Source organism: Pleurodeles waltl, chromosome 7, assembly GCF_031143425.1.
Source record: "Pleurodeles waltl isolate 20211129_DDA chromosome 7, aPleWal1.hap1.20221129, whole genome shotgun sequence".
In the NCBI taxonomy this organism is placed as follows: domain Eukaryota; kingdom Metazoa; phylum Chordata; class Amphibia; order Caudata; family Salamandridae; genus Pleurodeles; species Pleurodeles waltl.
The window spans coordinates 1,018,069,978-1,018,088,430 of record NC_090446.1 but is presented as its reverse complement, the minus strand read 5'-3'; the positions used below and the strand labels follow the sequence as shown (position 1 = coordinate 1,018,088,430).

Below are 18,453 nucleotides of genomic sequence, written 5' to 3'. Positions count from 1 at the left end.
TCCATTTGGCACATGCTGTGGCTCACCCATGGACTCTATCTGGACAACCAATGGGAAAAAAACTGTATAGGGTTTTGCTGTAAGAACTGTGCCTGCAATCCTACAAAATGAGCACATGTAAATAAATTAAATGAGTCACATCTGTGTGGTGTATGTCTGTAGGAGTATGGACTAATAGATCCTGGTTAATTGTGTGCAAAAACAAAACATATTCCCCAAAGGGGCACACGTATAATGTTGCTATTGGCAAAGCTCCATAGGGAAATATATCATGTGAACCCTATGTGTATGTATACTAGTATGTAGTCACCAATGATCCCAAGCGTGAAGTGCAACATGTAACATGCAATCAATGTTGAGGGTGAATTAGTTCACAGCACTGGTGGGGAATCTACCCATGGACACTAGCCAACAAACCGCACTGCTATGACAAGCAAATGATGGAAGGATCAGTGTGTAAGGGCCTGTTAATCAATATGTGGCCATGGAGTTCCAGGATTAGTGACAATGGTTTTACATCACCACACCTCCAGTGCATGTGGCATCACACACATACACACAGAGCAACAAAATGTGGAAAACTGTTTTTGGCCTATCTCCCCTTTCAAATTAGGAGTGCCACTTACAGAGCAGAACTATGTTTGCCAATCCTAATGTCATTCCGTGCCCAACTTGACAGATTCCTCTCCATAGGCCTTTCACCGAGTCATACATATCTAAAACCAATGCTAGCAAAGACAAATGCATGTAGTTAACATTAAGTAGGTACATATGCTACCACATACACAGTAAACATGAGGTAGACTCTTATGTAGAATTCAAACATATTTAATGTAAATATAAAACTGAGCCTACATAAAACTACCTAATCTACACTACCTTAAAATACATAAACCAAACCTGATATGATCTAAACTATGCTATCTAAACTATACTATTGCATCCTAAAAACTTCTAAAACTACCTTAGCTTTTTTTAGCGTACCCTATCCATATACCACAATAGGTTAAACATCAACCCCACCCCCTCTTAACACACAATTACATACAGAAACAGCATTCACTATACCTATACAAAAACTACATACACATACAATCCTAAACAAACATATATTTGTTTGTATTTTTTAACATTTTGTAGTTTTTGTGTTTTGTATGAAACACATATAATCCCCCACCCACAAAACCCCCTAAACACTCCTAGCTGCAAATCTTTTATCCACCTCATCTAAAATCTTAAAACTACTATACCTACACTATAGCTACACTAACTATCCCTAAACTAAGCTATAAAAACAGTTTTTAAAAAACAACTATATATTTGGGAAGGGCAGAAAGGGTCTCTGTGGCTCATTGGAGGGGTGGTGGTGGTGGGGGGGGGATCGATTTACAACCTGCTGCAGATCCTGTAGGAACCGGGAGACTAGGTCCATCTTGTATTCCAGCTCAGCCGCTTGGAATTTGAGGTCAGAAATGTCCTTTAACATAAGATCCTCAAAGTAGCTAATCTATCCTGTGGTCTGAGCCTGGGGCAAAGCTGGCCCTTTGGGCTGGCTCATGGAGGTACTGGCAATAGGTTCTGCAGAACCACCCTGGTCTGCTGCGACATACTGGAGTTTGCTAGGCTTGTCCGGTTTGAATGGTCCCTGGGGTGTGATGTTCCATTTCCCAGATGCCGACTCCTCCAAAAACTGCTTTCCCATTGCCTTGTATGCTTTGGCAGCTAGCTAGATGTGGCAGTCCTATTCTGGCTGGATGTAGTGGGCCCTCGTCTGCTCCAGGGACATATTATCTGTTTAAGCAGAATGAAAACTGTCAGACAAAGGGAAAACTATGAACTGGTTCAATCCTCATGATATTTGTTTTCAGTTTTAAACATCACATGTGGCATTACCAACACCCCGTATTATCCTGTAAGGTTAAACTGAGCATCCATCTACCTAATATATCTCATCTCCAAACTTACAAAGGCCAAAGTACCAAGGCTTTGCAAATGTTGGCCCATGGAATTGCATAGCCTTGGCACCTCTAGCTATGTCCATGTCAGTAGAGAGTATGCTTAGGAACAATGCTGTTGTGTACACATAGTATGGCACACATATCATAATTACTGATCATTAGTGTCTCTTTTGCATCACACTTCTAAATGATGAGTTTTGGGGGGATTATTGTTGGCATTTCTGACCTTGTTCCAAATTTTGCAAGTGCAAATGATGTTGTCCTATTCATTCACACATATTTGGATGTGACAGTAATAGTCACTGTTATTCATTAGCTACAGCCATTGAGAGTGTATAAGTGCATGTAATTGTAGTACATGATAGTCTACAAACAGCAGTGTACTGTGTCCACTGTGTTGACAGTACAAAGGGTGAGAGACTTTTAGGAGTTTTGCACTGTACAGTGCATCCGTCAAACTCTCATGACTACCCTGCTTCACTTATTGAGAACAGTGTTGGATTTTTTTTTTTACGTTATTGCCTTGTCGTGGGCTCGCCACCAGCACTTGCAGACAATGGGCAGCATAGCATCAAGACCGACAAATTATGGGAATGGTGAATGCGAGGCTGCCTGGTCAATGAGCTAAACTTAGTCAATGATGGCCTACCTTGCTGCACATTGTGAAGCCGTGGGTGACTGTTTGATGAGGTTTTTTTATTACAAAAAGTAACAGACGCAGGATGGCAGGTTTGTTAATATGATGAGTTAGGTCATTTCCCGGGTGTACATGGGCTGGATATGGTCCAATTTTGTATCCTATTTATATTTTACAGGTATTGAATAACTGACATGCTTTATGGCCATGGGAGTTACCTATTGACACACAGATATAAAAAATGGAGGCCCTTCCTTCAACCCAGGATTATAACACAGCATTTTACATGTTATTGCATTGCCGAGGAACTTTCCACAATTTTGGAAAACACACATGGCCGCATTACCAGGTTGTTGCCACAGGGCAGCACAGGGAGTCACTCAGCTACACAGCCCTATATTAAATAAAAAGAGCGTGAATGTCTAATATTGTCAACATCAGGACAGTGCGCGCTCTACAGGCAACAAAAATGCAAAAACCCAGGCTTTATGCAAGAGCATAATTCATGCATTGTGTTTTTATGCAGTATGTTAACCTTTTGCATTGCAGATTTTAACCTTGAAAAACACTATTAATGATGTTTGCAATAACTGTTCATTTGCAAGGTATTGCTGCAGTGTGCGCGATAATTTCATGGCATTTGCATATTCTTATTCGAATCAGCAGTGTGCGCGATTCATTCCCAGCGTGTAAACCTTGACGTTCAGATCGGCAACAGTGTGCGTGTTCATTTCATGGCATTTGCATAGTCTTGTTCGAATCAGCAGTGTGCGCGATTCATTCACAGCATGTAAACCTTGACGTTCAGATCGGCAACAGTGTGCGCATTCATTTCATGGCATTTGCATATTCTTGTTCAAATTGGCAGTGTACGCGATTCATTCCTAGCATATAAACCTTGATGTTCAGATCGGCACAGTTGCGTGATCATTTCATGGCACTTGCATATTCTTGTTCGAATCGGCAGAGTGCGCAATTCATTTCTCTCATGTAAATCTTGGCATTCAGATCGGCAACAATGTGTGTGATCATTTCATGGCATTTACATATTCTTATTTGAATCCGCAACAGTTTGCGCAGTTCAACCCTGGCATAAAGCTCTTGGCTCTTAGTTCAACAGTGTGCATGATCATTTCATGGCATTAAAAACTTTGGTGTGTTGTGTTTGTTGAGGTGCACACATTTATCCAGAGCCTTTGGATTTTCTATGAAGATGTTTAATTCAAAGTGCGACATTCTTTGTGCATATTAAGTCCCTAGTACAGTTCCTGTTGTTTTCAGGGAATGTTCAGATAGCCTTTGTCCTCATGTAAAAATGCAATGTTTATTCTGAAACATTATTCAAGAAGGTTCTTGTTTTCTAGACAGTATGTGGTATTTCATGAAAAGCTCATATGAAACATTGTATTATCCCATTCTTGATTTTTCCAGGTACCTAGACTTCTCGAAGTCTAGTTATAGTCATTTCTTAGGTTATTCATGATTACAGTATAAGAACTCTTAGAACCATAGTCTATTGAAAGTCAATGTGATTATATCTTGCTATTGTGTTGTTTAACCTCTTGCTTCCTACAGGTCTCCTTCCCAGCTGTTCCCTACCTAATCCACTTTTCCCCCACTTGGACTCTCTCAGGCTCTGTGTTATTTCTATCGGAGCTTTGGAGCTGTCTAGTGATGGTCATGTTGGGACCGTGCACAGACCCCGAGGATCTGGTCTCCCTGACAGAATAGTGAGCCCATGAATTTAATATCCTCCTGGTTTGCGTGTGTTCTCAGCATGGCCACATTGGACAAGCTAGTCAAAGTTATCCCGCAGCTCCAAGCAGAGGTAGTGTCATCAAAGGATATAGCAGCCAGTTTAGCTGAGAGAGTGAGTCAGTTGCAGGAAAGGGTAGAAAAGAAGGAACAAAGGGGGTCATTCTGACCCTGGCGGTAATTACCGCCATGGCGGAGGTCGGCGGTAGCACCGCCAACAGGCTGGCGGTGCACCGCTGGGCATTCTGACCGCGGCGGTTCAGCCGCGGGCAGAAACGGAAAGTCGGTCCCGCCGCCATGGGGATTCTGACACCCCCTACCGCCATCCTGTTCCTGGCGGGTCTCCCGCCAGGAACAGGATGGCGGTAGGGGGTGCCGCGGGCCCCTGGGGGCCCCTGCAGTGCCCATGCCAATGGCATGGGCACTGCAGGGGCCCCCGTAAGAGGGCCCCACGAAGAATTTCAGTGTCTACTTTGCAGACACTGAAATTCGCGACGGGTGCAACTGCACCCGTCGCACCTTCCCACTCCGCCGGCTCCATTCTGAGCCGGCGTCCTCATGGGAAGGGTGTTTCCCGCTGGGCTGGCGGGCGGACTTTCGGCGGTCGCCCGCCAGCCCAGTGCGAAACCCAGAATGACCGCTGCGGTCTTTTGACCGCGGTACAGTCTTCTGGCGGTTCCTTAGAATCACCCCCAAAGTCCTTTGGGTGTGTCTTGGCCTGGTCCTCCTTCTCAAGCTTCGGGAGGTAATCCTCCTACGAACATTTCCGTCAATGTTCCCTCAGCTATCCCCCTTCCTCCTCCAGAACTTTTTTCAGGCGATCCCCTGAAAGCGCAATCTTTCTAGGTTCAAGTGGAATTCTGAGCCGGCGTCCTCGTGGGAAGGGTGTTTCCCGCTGGGCTGGCGGGCGGACTTTCGGCGGTCGCCCGCCAGCCCAGTGCGAAACCCAGAATGACCGCCGCGGTCTTTTGACCGCGGTACGGTCTTCTGGCGGTTCCCGCTTGGCGGGCGGCGGTAAGCTTAGAATCACCCCCAAAGTCCTTTGGGTGTGTCTTGGCCTGGTCCTCCTTCTCAAGCTTCGGGAGGTAATCCTCCTACGAACATTTCCGTCAATGTTCCCTCAGCTATCCCCCTTCCTCCTCCAGAACTTTTTTCAGGCGATCCCCTGAAAGCGCAATCTTTCTAGGTTCAAGTGGAATTACATTTTACCTGCCGACCAAGCACTTTCCCTAATGCCCAATCCAGGGTGGTCTTCTTGTTATGTTACCTGACGGGGGATGCAGCCACCTAGGCAATTCCTCTTGTGCAGAAAGACAGTCCCCTGCTTTACAAATGGAGACATTTTGTCTGTGAGTTTGAACGAGTGTTTGATCGAAGAACAGTGACATTGTCGGCAGATCGTGAACTATTAGACTTGCGACAAGGTAACCAAGATCTAGTTTCCTACTTAGCGAGTTTTAATCAGCTGGTAGCAGAGACATCATGGCCTGAAGAAAAGCAAGCAGCCTTGTTTTACAAAGGACTCAAGGATGAGTTAAAGGACATTGTTACCCAGATAGATCGCAGACTACAGATTGTCAAGATCTAATAAACCTTGTTTTGAGACTAAATCGTCGTCTTGCAGAACAAAGGGGAACACGAAAAAAGACTGAGAAATATTCCTGGCATGTTCACGATCATAGAGAATCAAGAACTCAGAAAGAGATAACTCCGGAACCCAGGGAAATTGGAACTATCAGGAGACCTCTGACCAAAGACAAAAAGGACCTACGTAGAAAGAACGGACAATGTCTTTACTGCGGGCGCATGGGTCACTTCGCCAAAGAATGTCCAATCAACCCTAAGAGCAAACGAGGTCCTGTCCAGAAAATTGCAGCCAATGTACAAGTCGAGCTGGAAAACTAGATCACCCAAGATGTAAAGAAGGGTTGCTCTTGGGTGTCACCGTGGACCCTTCACAGTCTAGGAATCTCAAGCTGGGCATTAACGTTCAAGTAAAGAAAAATAATTATTTCAAGAACGCCCTTGTAGATTCTGGGGCTACCAGGAACTTTGTTGATGACCATTTGGTTCGCGCATGGGGGATCCCATGCACCAAGAAAAAGACTCCAGAGATAATACAAGCAGCAGACGGAAAACTCTTGACTGGAGGCCCAGTAACTCTTAAGACTGTCCCCTTGTCGGTGATTTGTGATGGGGGAGATCAAAGAACCAAGCATGAAAAGAAGCTAATCTTTGACGTTATCCATGCTCCTCAGTATGGATTTATCCTTGGCTTACCATGGTTAACTCATCACAATCCTGAGATTAACTGGGCAGAACGGAAAGTCGTGTTCTCTTCTGCCTTATGTAATGAGAAATGTCTCCAGACGTCTCGAGTCACCAGAAATTGCAACTCTCACATAGCCACTGCAGCGGAGAAAGAAGTAAAGTTGCCCAGGCAGTATTCATCCTATGAAGATGTGTTTGATGAAAGAGAAGCAGAAACCTTGCCTCCTCATAGACCGTATGACTGCCAAATTGATCTAACTCCAGGTGCGATACTCCCTTGCTATCAGCACATGTCAGAACATGAAAATCAACACTTACGAAAGTACCTAGATCAATTCTTAGAGAATGGCTTCATCCGCCCTTCCAAGTCTCCTGCCGCCTCTCCTTTGTTTTCTGTCCCCAAGGCTAATGGGGACCTTTGAACCTATATTGACTATAGGGGTTTGAACAAGATCACAGTCAAGAACAAATACCCCTTGCCTCTGAGTCCTGTCTTGTTGGATCAAGTGAAAAAAGAAAAAATGTACACTAAGCTCGATCTACGAGGTGCTTATCATTTAGTCAGAATGAGAGAAGGTGATGAATGGAAAACTGCGTTCAAGACAAGATATGGTCTCTTTGAATACGCCGTCATGCCCTTTGGACTGTGCAATGCTCCAGCAGCATTTTAATTTTTCCTGAATGACATCCTTAGAGAGTATCTAGACATATTTGCCATAGTCTATATCGATTATATTTTAATCTACTCTGACAATGAAGACGAACATGTACAACATGTCAAGAAGATTCTCACTGCTCTCTGAAAGCATCATTTATATTGCAAACTAACCAAGTGTGAATTTCATGTTATCACAGTTGAGGTTTTAGGGGTTATCCTTACCCCTCAAGGTATGGTCATGGCAGAAAAAGAAGTAGAATCAGTATCCGATTGGCCCACTCCAAAAACTGTTCGAGATGTACAGTGCTTCCTGGGGTTTGCAAACTTTTATCGCAGGTTTATAAACCATTTCTCTCAGACAGTGGCGCCAATCACCAAGTTATTGAGAAAGAAAGAAATATTTGTGCCGTCTCCAGAAGCTGACAGAGCCTTTTCAACTTTGAAAGAAGCTTTTTCCACTGCCCCAGTCTTGACTCACCCTGATGTGGATCGTCCATTCATAGTTGAAGCAGATGCCTCAGATGTGGCAATTGGTGCAGTCTTGTCACAACGAAGTAAAGACACTGGCCAACTTCATCCTGTAGCTTACATGTCTTGAAAACTGAGCCAAGCCGAACAGAACTATGTCATTGCTGTGAAAGAGCTTCTGGCGATCCGTGATGCCTTTAAAGAGTGGAGACATCATTTGTTAGGTGCCAAGTACACTATCACAGTATTAACTGATCATCGCAATCTCCAGTTCATGAGTTCAGCTAGACTTTTAACCCCTTGGCAATTACGCTGGATGCTGTTTTTTGCAGAGTTTGATTTTGTGGTAACTTTTCGTCCTGGTAAGGATAACCGCAAAGCAGATGCCTTGTCCCGCCAAGAGTCTACCACGTTACCTAAAATCCAGCCTTCCAGAGCTATCATTGCCCCAGACAAGGTCCTCTGCATCATAAGGACTGAAGTCTTCTTTGAAAACATCCGTAATTCCTTCACCATTGAGAATAGGCAGGCATGGGCTCAAGCAGCTCCCAAAAGATCAATCAAGCAAGGACTACCTTTCCATGACGCACATTTGTTCATGCCCACTACCAAGCTTCGCAAGTTAGTATTTCATTGTTTGCATGTCATACCTACGGCAGGTCACCCAGGCACTCCTAAAACTCTTGAATTAATCCAACGCTATTTTTGGTGGCCTACTCTGACAAAAGACATTAAAACAGTGGTCACTAACAGCGAAGTCTGTGCGCGCACCAAGACAAGTCATTCAAAACCAAAAGGATTGTTGCATCCGCTCCCAACTCCACTTCGACCTTGGGAACACATCTCGTTAGACTTCATTACAGGTCTACCAGTTTTTCAACAGCACTCAGTAATCCTTGTGGTGGTAGATAGTCTCACGAACTATGGACATTTCATTGCCTGTAATAAATTGCCCACCTACAGTGAGCTGGTACCCATCCTACTGAATAGAGTGGTCCGCTATCACAGGCTGCTGAGAAAGATTCTCTCTGATGGAGGATCGCAATGTGGAAAACGTGGTGCAAAATGCTTCAAGCTACATCTACACTATCTACTAGCCATCATCCTCAAACAGATGGCCAAACTGAGAGACTGAATCAGACATTGAAACAATACCTGCGTGCCTACGCTGAGAAAGCACTTCATTCCTGGACATCAATGGTCTGGTTAGCTGAACTAGCCTACAATAACTCGTTTCACACCTCCACTGGTGTCACACCCTTTTTTGGCTTGTTTGGCTACCATCCTGATACCTTGCCCATCACGATTCCTCAAGAAAGTTCTCTTACACCAGCTGTGTCGGAAAACATTCAACAACTCCACCAAACCCAGAAACTGATTCAACAGCATCTAGAAAAAGCTAAACAAAAATACAAAAAGCACTACGACAAGAAACATTGTGAAGGACCTCAATATCAACCAGGTGATAAAGTGTGGCTTTCTACAAGACATATTGACTTCAAGAAAAAAACACATGTTTAATCCCAAATTCATAGGTCCTAACACTGTCCTCCAGCAAATTAATCCAATTGCAGTTGCCCCGGTCACTACGTATTCATCCGGTGTTCCATACTTCCCTCCTGAAAAAAGCAGTCCAGAAGGTATGCTCTCAACCAGCTCCAGTTCTAGTACAGGGGGAATTGGAATATGAAGTGAAACAGGTGTTGGATTCCAAACTTAGAGGTCGTAACCTGTGGTATCTGATCTCATGGAAAGATTACGGTCCTGAAAGCAACTCATGGGTCTCCACATTTGACATTCATGCTCCACGACTAATGAGATGTTTTCATCGTCTTAACCCAGGCAAACCAGGCCCTAGAGCGTGTTTGGGAGAGGGGAGTACTGTCAACATCAGGACAGTGCACGCTCTACGGGTGACAAAAATGCAAAAACCCAGTCTTTATGCAAGAGCATAATTCATGCATTGTGTTTATATGCAGTATGTTAACCTTTTGCATTGCAGATTTTAACCTTGAAAAACACTATTAATGATGTTTGCAATAACTGTTAATTTGCGAGGTATTGCTGCAGGCTTACTGAGTGTGTCAGGGTGTGGTCCCTTTCTAGGACCTTCTAGAAGATTTCCCTGCAGCATGACTGGGTGTGGTTTGTGGGCTGGGCCAGACTCTATATAAGGGAGCTAGCCCAGCTCCACGTGCTCACTATTCAGAGGTCCCGGTGCAGAGCAACAGCAACTTCCAGTGCTCCTGTTCCTGAGGCCTACCTTGATGTTCCAGGCCTGCCCTCATTATATTGGTGATCCTTGAGCAGGGCGGTATGGCGGAGGTCGGGCTGGACCCCCGACCCCATTCTCAAAGACTTTTGAGTTTTGGGCCTAGTTGTGAAACTTCCAGTGTGAGCGATCTTTTCATGGCATTTGCAGATTCTTGTCCGAATCAGCAGTGTGCACGATTCATTCCCAGCATGTAAACCTTGACGTTCAGATCGGCAACAGTGTGCGCGATCGTTTCATGGCATTTGCATAGTCTGGTTCGAATCGGCAGTGTGCGCGATTCATTCCCAGCATGTAAACCTTGATGTTCAGATCGGCAACAGTGTGCGTGATCATTTCATGGCATTTGCATATTCTTGTTCGAATCGGCAGTGTGCGCGATTCATTACCAGCATGTAAACCTTGATGTTCAGATCGGCACAGTATGCGCGATCATTTCATGGCATTTGCATATTCTTGTTCGAATCGGCAGAGTGCGCGATTCATTTCCCTCATGTAAATCTTGGCATTCAGATCGGCAACAGTGTGCGCGATCATTTCATGGCATTTACATATTCTTGTTTGAATCAGCAACAGTGTGCGCGATTCAACCCTGGCATAAAGCTCTTGGCTCTTAGTTCAACAGTGTCCGCGATCATTTCATGGCATTTGCAGATTCTTGTTCGAATCAGCAGTGTGCGTGATTCATTCCCTGCATGTAAACCTTAATTTTCAGATCGGCAACAGTGTGTGCGATCATTTCATGGCATTTGCATATTTTTGTTCGAATCAACAGTGTGTGCGATTCATTCCCAGCATGTAAACCTTGACGTTCAGGTCGGCCACAGTGTGCGCAATCATTTCATGGCATTTGCATATTCTTGTTCGAATCGGCAGTGTGTGCGATTCATTCCCAGCATGTAAACCTTGACGTTCAGATCGGCAACAGTGTGCGCGATCGTTTCATGGCATTTGCATAGTCTGGTTCGAATCAGCAGTGTGCGCGATTCATTCCCAGCATGTAAACCTTGATGTTCAGATCGGCAACAGTGTGCGTGATCATTTCATGGCATTTGCATATTCTTGTTCGAATCAGCAGTGTGCGCGATTCATTCCCAGCATGTAAACCTTGATGTTCAGATCGGCAACAGTGGGCGCAATCATTTCATGCCATTTGCATATTCTTATTCGAATAAGCAGTGTGCGCGATTCATTCCTAGCATGTAAGCCTTGACGTTCATATCGGCACAGTATGCGCGATCATTTCATGGCATTTGCATATTCTTGTTCGAATCGGCAGAGTGCGCGATTCATTTCCCTCATGTAAATCTTGGCATTCAGATCGGCAACAGTGTGCGCGATCATTTCATGGCATTTACATATTCTTGTTTGAATCAGCAACAGTGTGCGCGATTCAACCCTGGCATAAAGCTCTTGGCTCTTAGTTGAACAGTGTCCGCGATCATTTCATGGCATTTGCAGATTCTTGTTCGATTCAGCAGTGTGCGTGATTTATTCCCTGCATGTAAACCTTAACGTTCAGATCGGCAACAGTGTGCGCGATCATTTCATGGCATTTGCATATTTTTGTTTGAATCGGCAGTGTGCGCGATTCATTCCCAGCATGTAAACCTTGACGTTCAGGTCGGCAACAGTGTGCGCAATCATTTCATGGCATTTGCATATTCTTGTTCGAATCGGCAGTGTGTGCGATTCATTCCCAGCATGTAAACCTTGACGTTCAGATCGGCAACAGTGTGCGCGATCATTTCATGGCATTTGCATATTCTTGTTCAAATCGAAAGTGTGCGCAATTCATTCCTAGCATGTAAACCTTCACGTTCATATCGGCAGAGTATGCGCGATCATTTCATGGCATTTGCAAATTCTTGTTCGAATCGGCAGACTGCGCGATTCATTTCTCTCATGTAAATCTTGGCATTCAGATTGGCAACAGTGTGCGCAATCATTTCCTGGAATTTCCCTATTCTTGTTTGAATCAGCAATAGTGTGCGCGATTCAACCCTGGTATAAAGCTCTTGGCTCTTAGTTCAACAGTGTGCGCAATCATTTCATGGCATTGAAAACTTTGGTGTGTTGTGTTTGTTGAGGTGCACACATTTATCCCAAGCCTTTGGATTTTCTATGAAGATGTTTAATTCAAAATGCGACATTCTTTGTGCATATTAAGTCCCTAGTACAGTTCCTGTTGTTTTCAGGGAATGTTCAGATAGCCTTTGTCCTCATGTAAAAATGCAATGTTTATTCTGAAACATTATTCAAGAAGGTTCTTGTTTTCTAGACAGTATGTGATATTTCATGAAAAGCTCATATGAAACATTGTATTAACCCATTCTTGATTTTTCCAGGTACCTTAACTTCTCGAGGTCTAGTTATAGTCATTTCTTAGGTTATTCATGATTACAGTATAAGAACTCTGAGAACCATAGTCTATTGAAAGTCAATGTGATTATATCTTGATATTGTGTTGTTTAACCTCTTGCTTCCTACAGGTCTCCTTCCCAGCTGTTCCCTACCTAATCCCCTTTTCCGCCACTTGAACTCTCTCAGGCTCCGTCGTATTTCTATCGGAGCTTTGGAGCTGTCTAGTGGTGGACATGTTTGGAACGTGCGCAGACCCCGAGGATCTGGTCTCCCTGACAAATATTAATAAATTAAGGCAGATTTGTATTTCTTCTGCATGCACAATATCACCAACTGGTGAATAGCGACAACGCATGCCCCCTTGCACCATGCTTCAGGTGTGACTGCATTGTGGACTCACTTGTTTTGTGCCATATGGAAAACCTTCCAGCATATAGACAAACAAGGTAGGCTTTTGACGCTTTGTATGTGTGCTGCAGAATGCAGCATATATAGAAGGAGCAACTAACAATGATAATGAAGTTATGTTGTCCTTGTTACACCTCTCCTGGGGAGGCATGTATATGTGGAAAATGTGAAGTTCACCATGTCCTTGTACATCTGGGAGTGTATCTAGTGCATCAGGTTTTGCATGGGCAAACTCAAAGTAAGGCCCATGTGACACATCCTTGAAGCAGAGTAAGGCAATGCAGCACTTTTCAGTGCCTTGCCTTTGTTTGTATCTATGATGCCATGCACAGGCACACAGGGTGACTTTGCGTAGCCTCATTTGCATGATGGAAATGGGCACCCCATCAGTACAGACTTCTTATACATGAGGCCCACAGTGCTTTTACCGGTCTTGACATGTGTGACTTGTATGGTTATATAAAACATGTCCCATGTGTTAGTTTGCAAGTATGCAGTACACACCAACTACATAAACACTGTCTCATTCACCAAAACCAAATATGGCTATTTTGAGCAACAAGATCAACTGTAATGAGATGATTCATGTACTTACCAACTAGTATGCCATTCCCATATCTCTCACTCTGGAAGCGTTCGTTGATGATGGAATGTCTGAAGATGTATGCATTATGAGCACTATCAGGGTACTTTGCCAGCACATTGATGAACATCCCCACATGGTCCACTCTGGCCTGCACATTGATGGAATATGTATGCTTACGGTTTCGATACAGGTGTGATGTGGCAGCCTGAGGCACCAGTTGCACATGGTTGCAGTCCTCACTTATGCATTTCAGTGTACATCATCAGAAATGGCTCACCACCTGCAGATACAAATTTTGTCCTTCTGATTGATCAGGGAACACACCTTCCACTGCAAAGAAGCAACTGTGCTACCTTCTCCTTATTCATCAATCATCATCAGCCAGATGAAGGGAGAAAACAGACCCAGTATGTGCAAAGGTAGCAATATTAATTTCACAATAGCTTCTCCTGGCACTAAGAACCCGGAATCCGGAATTCTATTGCATCTCTAGCTCTCCAGGATACAGGTACATAAAAACCAAGTAGGTTGCAACATAGTGCACACACATAATCCCACACTGAAACACTGGTGGCATGGTGTTGTACTAGGTAATCAACCTAGAACCTAAATATGCCTGTGAATGCAAGAAATGCATTCCTCAACTGGTCCTTTATGTCAATCAAAACTAGGAGCGCAGAGAATCCTAGAATGTATACAATACTCTGCTCCTCTTAGACAACCAGTAGGAGATCTTTTATATGAGCTGGAAAGGAAAGCTGCAATTTTTTAACATCAATACATACATTTATTTCTCTCGGGAATCAGTAGCAGGCGTTGTAGTAGAATTTCGTTGAATTTTAAAAATGTTATTCATCATGATCTTTAAATCTTTCTTAATTAGTCAATTAAGTTTAACAGAACATTGCATAAGGCATGCCCCGTGCTCTATACCTACTCCAATAATCTCAATCAATCAGAGTAGTACTTTTTAGTCAGAAAATAAAATAAAGGAGCCAATGTCTAAAAGGCAGTCAGCAACGCTTTCAGTGGACTGTCGTGTGGAGGTGGAGTTTTTATTGTACCCCTGGGGGAAGGACACATTTTGCAAAATTGTTTCTTGAAGCAGCATTCCTCTTTTTAGGGTTTGATGAAAAACTATGAGAGGATAGTGAATATTTTATTTTGTTTCTTACTCTGCCTATAAACCTTGAGCATAAACATTATTGTGAAATAGACTGCAAGGTGTTGGTAGAGATAAGTCAGAGTACTGCTATGAGTTCTGGCCTATCTTCCACAGTTATCAATCAGAAAGACAAACAAAGACACACAGATTTTGACTTAAAGGAATATTGATCTGCTTATGAGAGCTTTTCTGAACAGCAAGGCTATCCAAAGAGAAACTGCTGAAGTGTTCCATCAAACAAAACTGTTTAACTACAATACAGTTAAAGAAATCAAAACATAAACATCTGAGGCATGTTCAATAAAAAGAGAAACATTTAATGCAGAAAAAATCATGTGGTGTTAAAAGTTGTACAGCAAAGTAAATAACGTCATAAGTACATCAGTTTAGCATTGTCCTCATCAGTGTCACCACCCTAATTTTACAAAGTAGGTATAATGGAACTCGGCGGTCAGGTTTTCTTCTTCATTTGATCCTTTAACCCCTTAGCTGCTGGGCCTTTTCCCCCCCAGTGCTGAGCCCTTTTTTTGCTATTTCGGGTAGTTCGCGCTTAGGGCTTCATAACTTTTTGTCCACATAAGCTAACCACGCCAAATTTGCGTCCTTTTTTTCCAACATCCTAGGGATTCTAATGGTACCCAGAGTTTGTGGTTTACCCTGGAAGAGACCAAGAAAATAGCCAAAATACAGTGAAAAATTAGTTTTTTCCAAAAAAATGGGAAAAAAGGGCCGCCGAAGAAGGCTTGTGGTTTTTTCCCTGAAAATGCCATCAACAAAGGGTTTCTGGTGCTGAAATCACTATCTTCCCACCTTTCAGGAACGGGCAGACTTGAATCAGAAAACCACATTTTCCAACACAAATTTGGCATTTTACTGGGACAAACCCCATTTTTACTATTTTTGGTGCTTTCAACCTCCTTCCAGTTAGTGACAGGAATGGGTGTGAAACCAATGCTGGATCCCGGAAAGCTAAACATTTCTGAAAACTAGACAAAATTCTGAATTCAGCAAGGGGTCATTTGTGTAGATCCTACAAGGTTTTCCTACAGAAAATAACAGCTGAAATAAAAGAATATTGAAATTGAGCTGAAAACAACAGCCATTTTTCTTTATGTTTTACTCTGTAACTTTTTCCTGCGATGTCAGATTTCTGAAAGCAATATACCGTTTTGTCTGCTGGACTCTTCTGGTTGCGGGGATATAAAGGGCTTATAGGTTCATCAAGAACCCTAGGTACCCAGAGCCAATAAATGAGGTGCACCCTGCAGTTGGTTTTCATTCTATACTGGGTATACAGCAATTCATTTGCTGAAATATGAGGAGTGAAAAAGAGGTATCAAGAAAACCTTTGCATTTCCAAAATGGGATCAAGATAAGGTTTTGAGGAGCAGTGGTTATTTGCACATCTTTGAATTCCGAGGTGCCCATACTAGCATGTGAATTGCAGGGCATTTCTCAAATAGACGTCTTTTTTACACACTCTCTTATATTTGGAAGGAAAAAATGTAGAGAAAGATAAGGGGCAATAACACTTGTTTTGCTATTCTATGTTCCCCCAAGTCTCCCGATAAAAATGATACCTCACTTGTGTGGGTAGGCCTAGCGCCCGCGACAGGAAATGCCCCAAAACACAACGTGGACACATCCCATTTTTTCACAAAATACAGAGCTGTTTTTTTGCAAAGTGCCTACCTGTAGATTATGGCCTCTAGCTCAGCCGGCACATAGGGAAACCTACCAAACCTGTACATTTTTGAAAACTAGAGACCTAGGGGAATCCAAGATGGGGTGACTCGCGGGGCTCTGACCAGGTTCTGTTACCCAGAATCCTTTGCAAACCTCAAAAAGTGGCTAAAAAAACAAGTTTTCCTCACATTTCGGTGACAGAAAGTTCTGGAATCTGAGAGGAGCCTCAAATTTCCTTCCACCCAGCGTCCCCCCAAGTCTCCCGATAAAAATGATACCTCACTTGTGTGGGTAGGCCTAGCGCCCGCGACAGGAAATGCCCCAAAACACAACGTGGACACATCACAGAAAACAGAGCTGTTTTTTGCAAAGTGCCTACCTGTAGATTTTGGCCTCTAGCTCAGCCGGCACCTAGGGAAACCTACCAAACCTGTACATTTTTGAAAACTAGAGACCTAGGGGAATCCAAGATGGGGTGACTCGCGGGGCTCTGACCAGGTTCTGTTACCCAGAATCCTTTGCAAACCTCAAAAAGTGGCTAAAAAAACAAGTTTTCCTCACATTTCGGTGACAGAAAGTTCTGGAATCGGAGAGGAGCCTCAAATTTCCTTCCACCCAGCGTCCCCCCAAGTCTCCCGATAAAAATGATACCTCACTTGTGTGGGTAGGCCTAGCGCCCGCGACAGGAAATGCCCCAAAACACAACGTGGACAAATCACAGAAAACAGAGCTGTTTTTTGCAAAGTGCCTACCTGTAGATTTTGGCCTCTAGCTCAGCCGGCACCTAGGGAAACCTACCAAACCTGTACATTTTTGAAAACTAGAGACCTAGGGGAATCCAAGATGGGGTGACTCGCGGGGCTCTGACCAGGTTCTGTTACCCAGAATCCTTTGCAAACCTCAAAAAGTGGCTAAAAAAACAAGTTTTCCTCACATTTCGGTGACAGAAAGTTCTGGAATCGGAGAGGAGCCTCAAATTTCCTTCCACCCAGCGTCCCCCCAAGTCTCCCGATAAAAATGATACCTCACTTGTGTGGGTAGGCCTAGCGCCCGCGACAGGAAATGCCCCAAAACACAACGTGGACACATCACAGAAAACAGAGCTGTTTTTTGCAAAGTGCCTACCTGTAGATTTTGGCCTCTAGCTCAGCCGGCACCTAGGGAAACCTACCAAACCTGTGCATTTCTGAAAACTAGAGACCTAGGGGAATCCAAGGAGGGGTGACTTGCAGGGCTCGGACCAGGTTCTGTTACCCAGAATCCTTTGCAAACCTCAAAATTTGGCTAAAAAAACAAGTTTTCCTCACATTTCGGTGACAGAAAGTTCTGGAATCGGAGAGGAGCCTCAAATTTCCTTCCACCCAGCGTCCCCCCAAGTCTCCCGATAAAAATGATACCTCACTTGTGTGGGTAGGCCTAGCGCCCGCGACAGGAAATGCCCCAAAACACAACGTGGACACATCACAGAAAACAGAGCTGTTTTTTGCAAAGTGCCTACCTGTAGATTTTGGCCTCTAGCTCAGCCGGCACCTAGGGAAACCTACCAAACCTGTGCATTTCTGAAAACTAGAGACCTAGGGGAATCCAAGGAGGGGTGACTTGCGGGGCTCGGACCAGGTTCTGTTACCCAGAATCCTTTGCAAACCTCAAAAAGTGGCTAAAAAAAAAGTTTTCCTCACATTTCGGTGACAGAAAGTTCTGGAATCTGAGAGGAGCCACAAATTTCCTTCCACCCAGCGTTCCCCCAAGCCTCCCGATAAAAATGATACCTCACTTGTGTGGTTAGGCCTGGTGCCTGCGACAGGAATAGATCACACAACGGTCAATGTTGGTCCTTACGTGAGGCAGCTGTTGACCCTGGGGTGATCCATTCCTGACACAGACACTAGGTGTAGGCACTCAAGTGGGGTAGTGTTTTTATCAGGACAGGTGAGGAGTCACTGGGTGGTAGGAATATTGTGGATCCCAGCATATTCCTGTAGTTTGTGTGACAGAAATGCGAGAAAAATTGAGTTTTTTTTCAACATTTCAGCTTTGCAGGGTATTCTGGGTAAGAAAACTTTGGGGAAGCCACACAAGTCACACCTCTGTGGACTCCCCCGAATGTCTAGTTTCCAGAAATGTTTGGGTTTAGTGTGTTTCTCTATATGGCCGCCGAATCCAGGACCAAAAACACAGGTGCCTGCCTTACAAAACCAGTTTGTTTTGCCATGGATAATTTTGAT

General features: G+C 44.0%; 1 long non-coding RNA gene across 1 annotated transcript in view; it reads right to left on the bottom strand.

Annotated features, from left to right (window-relative positions):
- Window positions 1-638: 638 nt before the first annotated feature.
- LOC138245859 (uncharacterized) overlaps window positions 639-18,453 on the bottom strand; it is a 62,465-nt gene continuing 44,650 nt past the window's right edge. The window contains exons 2-3 of the long non-coding RNA XR_011194179.1: window positions 13,387-13,657; window positions 639-1,791 (exon numbers count right to left, since the gene is read on the bottom strand). This is a non-coding gene — a long non-coding RNA (uncharacterized lncRNA). The remainder of the gene's footprint in view (window positions 1,792-13,386; window positions 13,658-18,453) is intronic.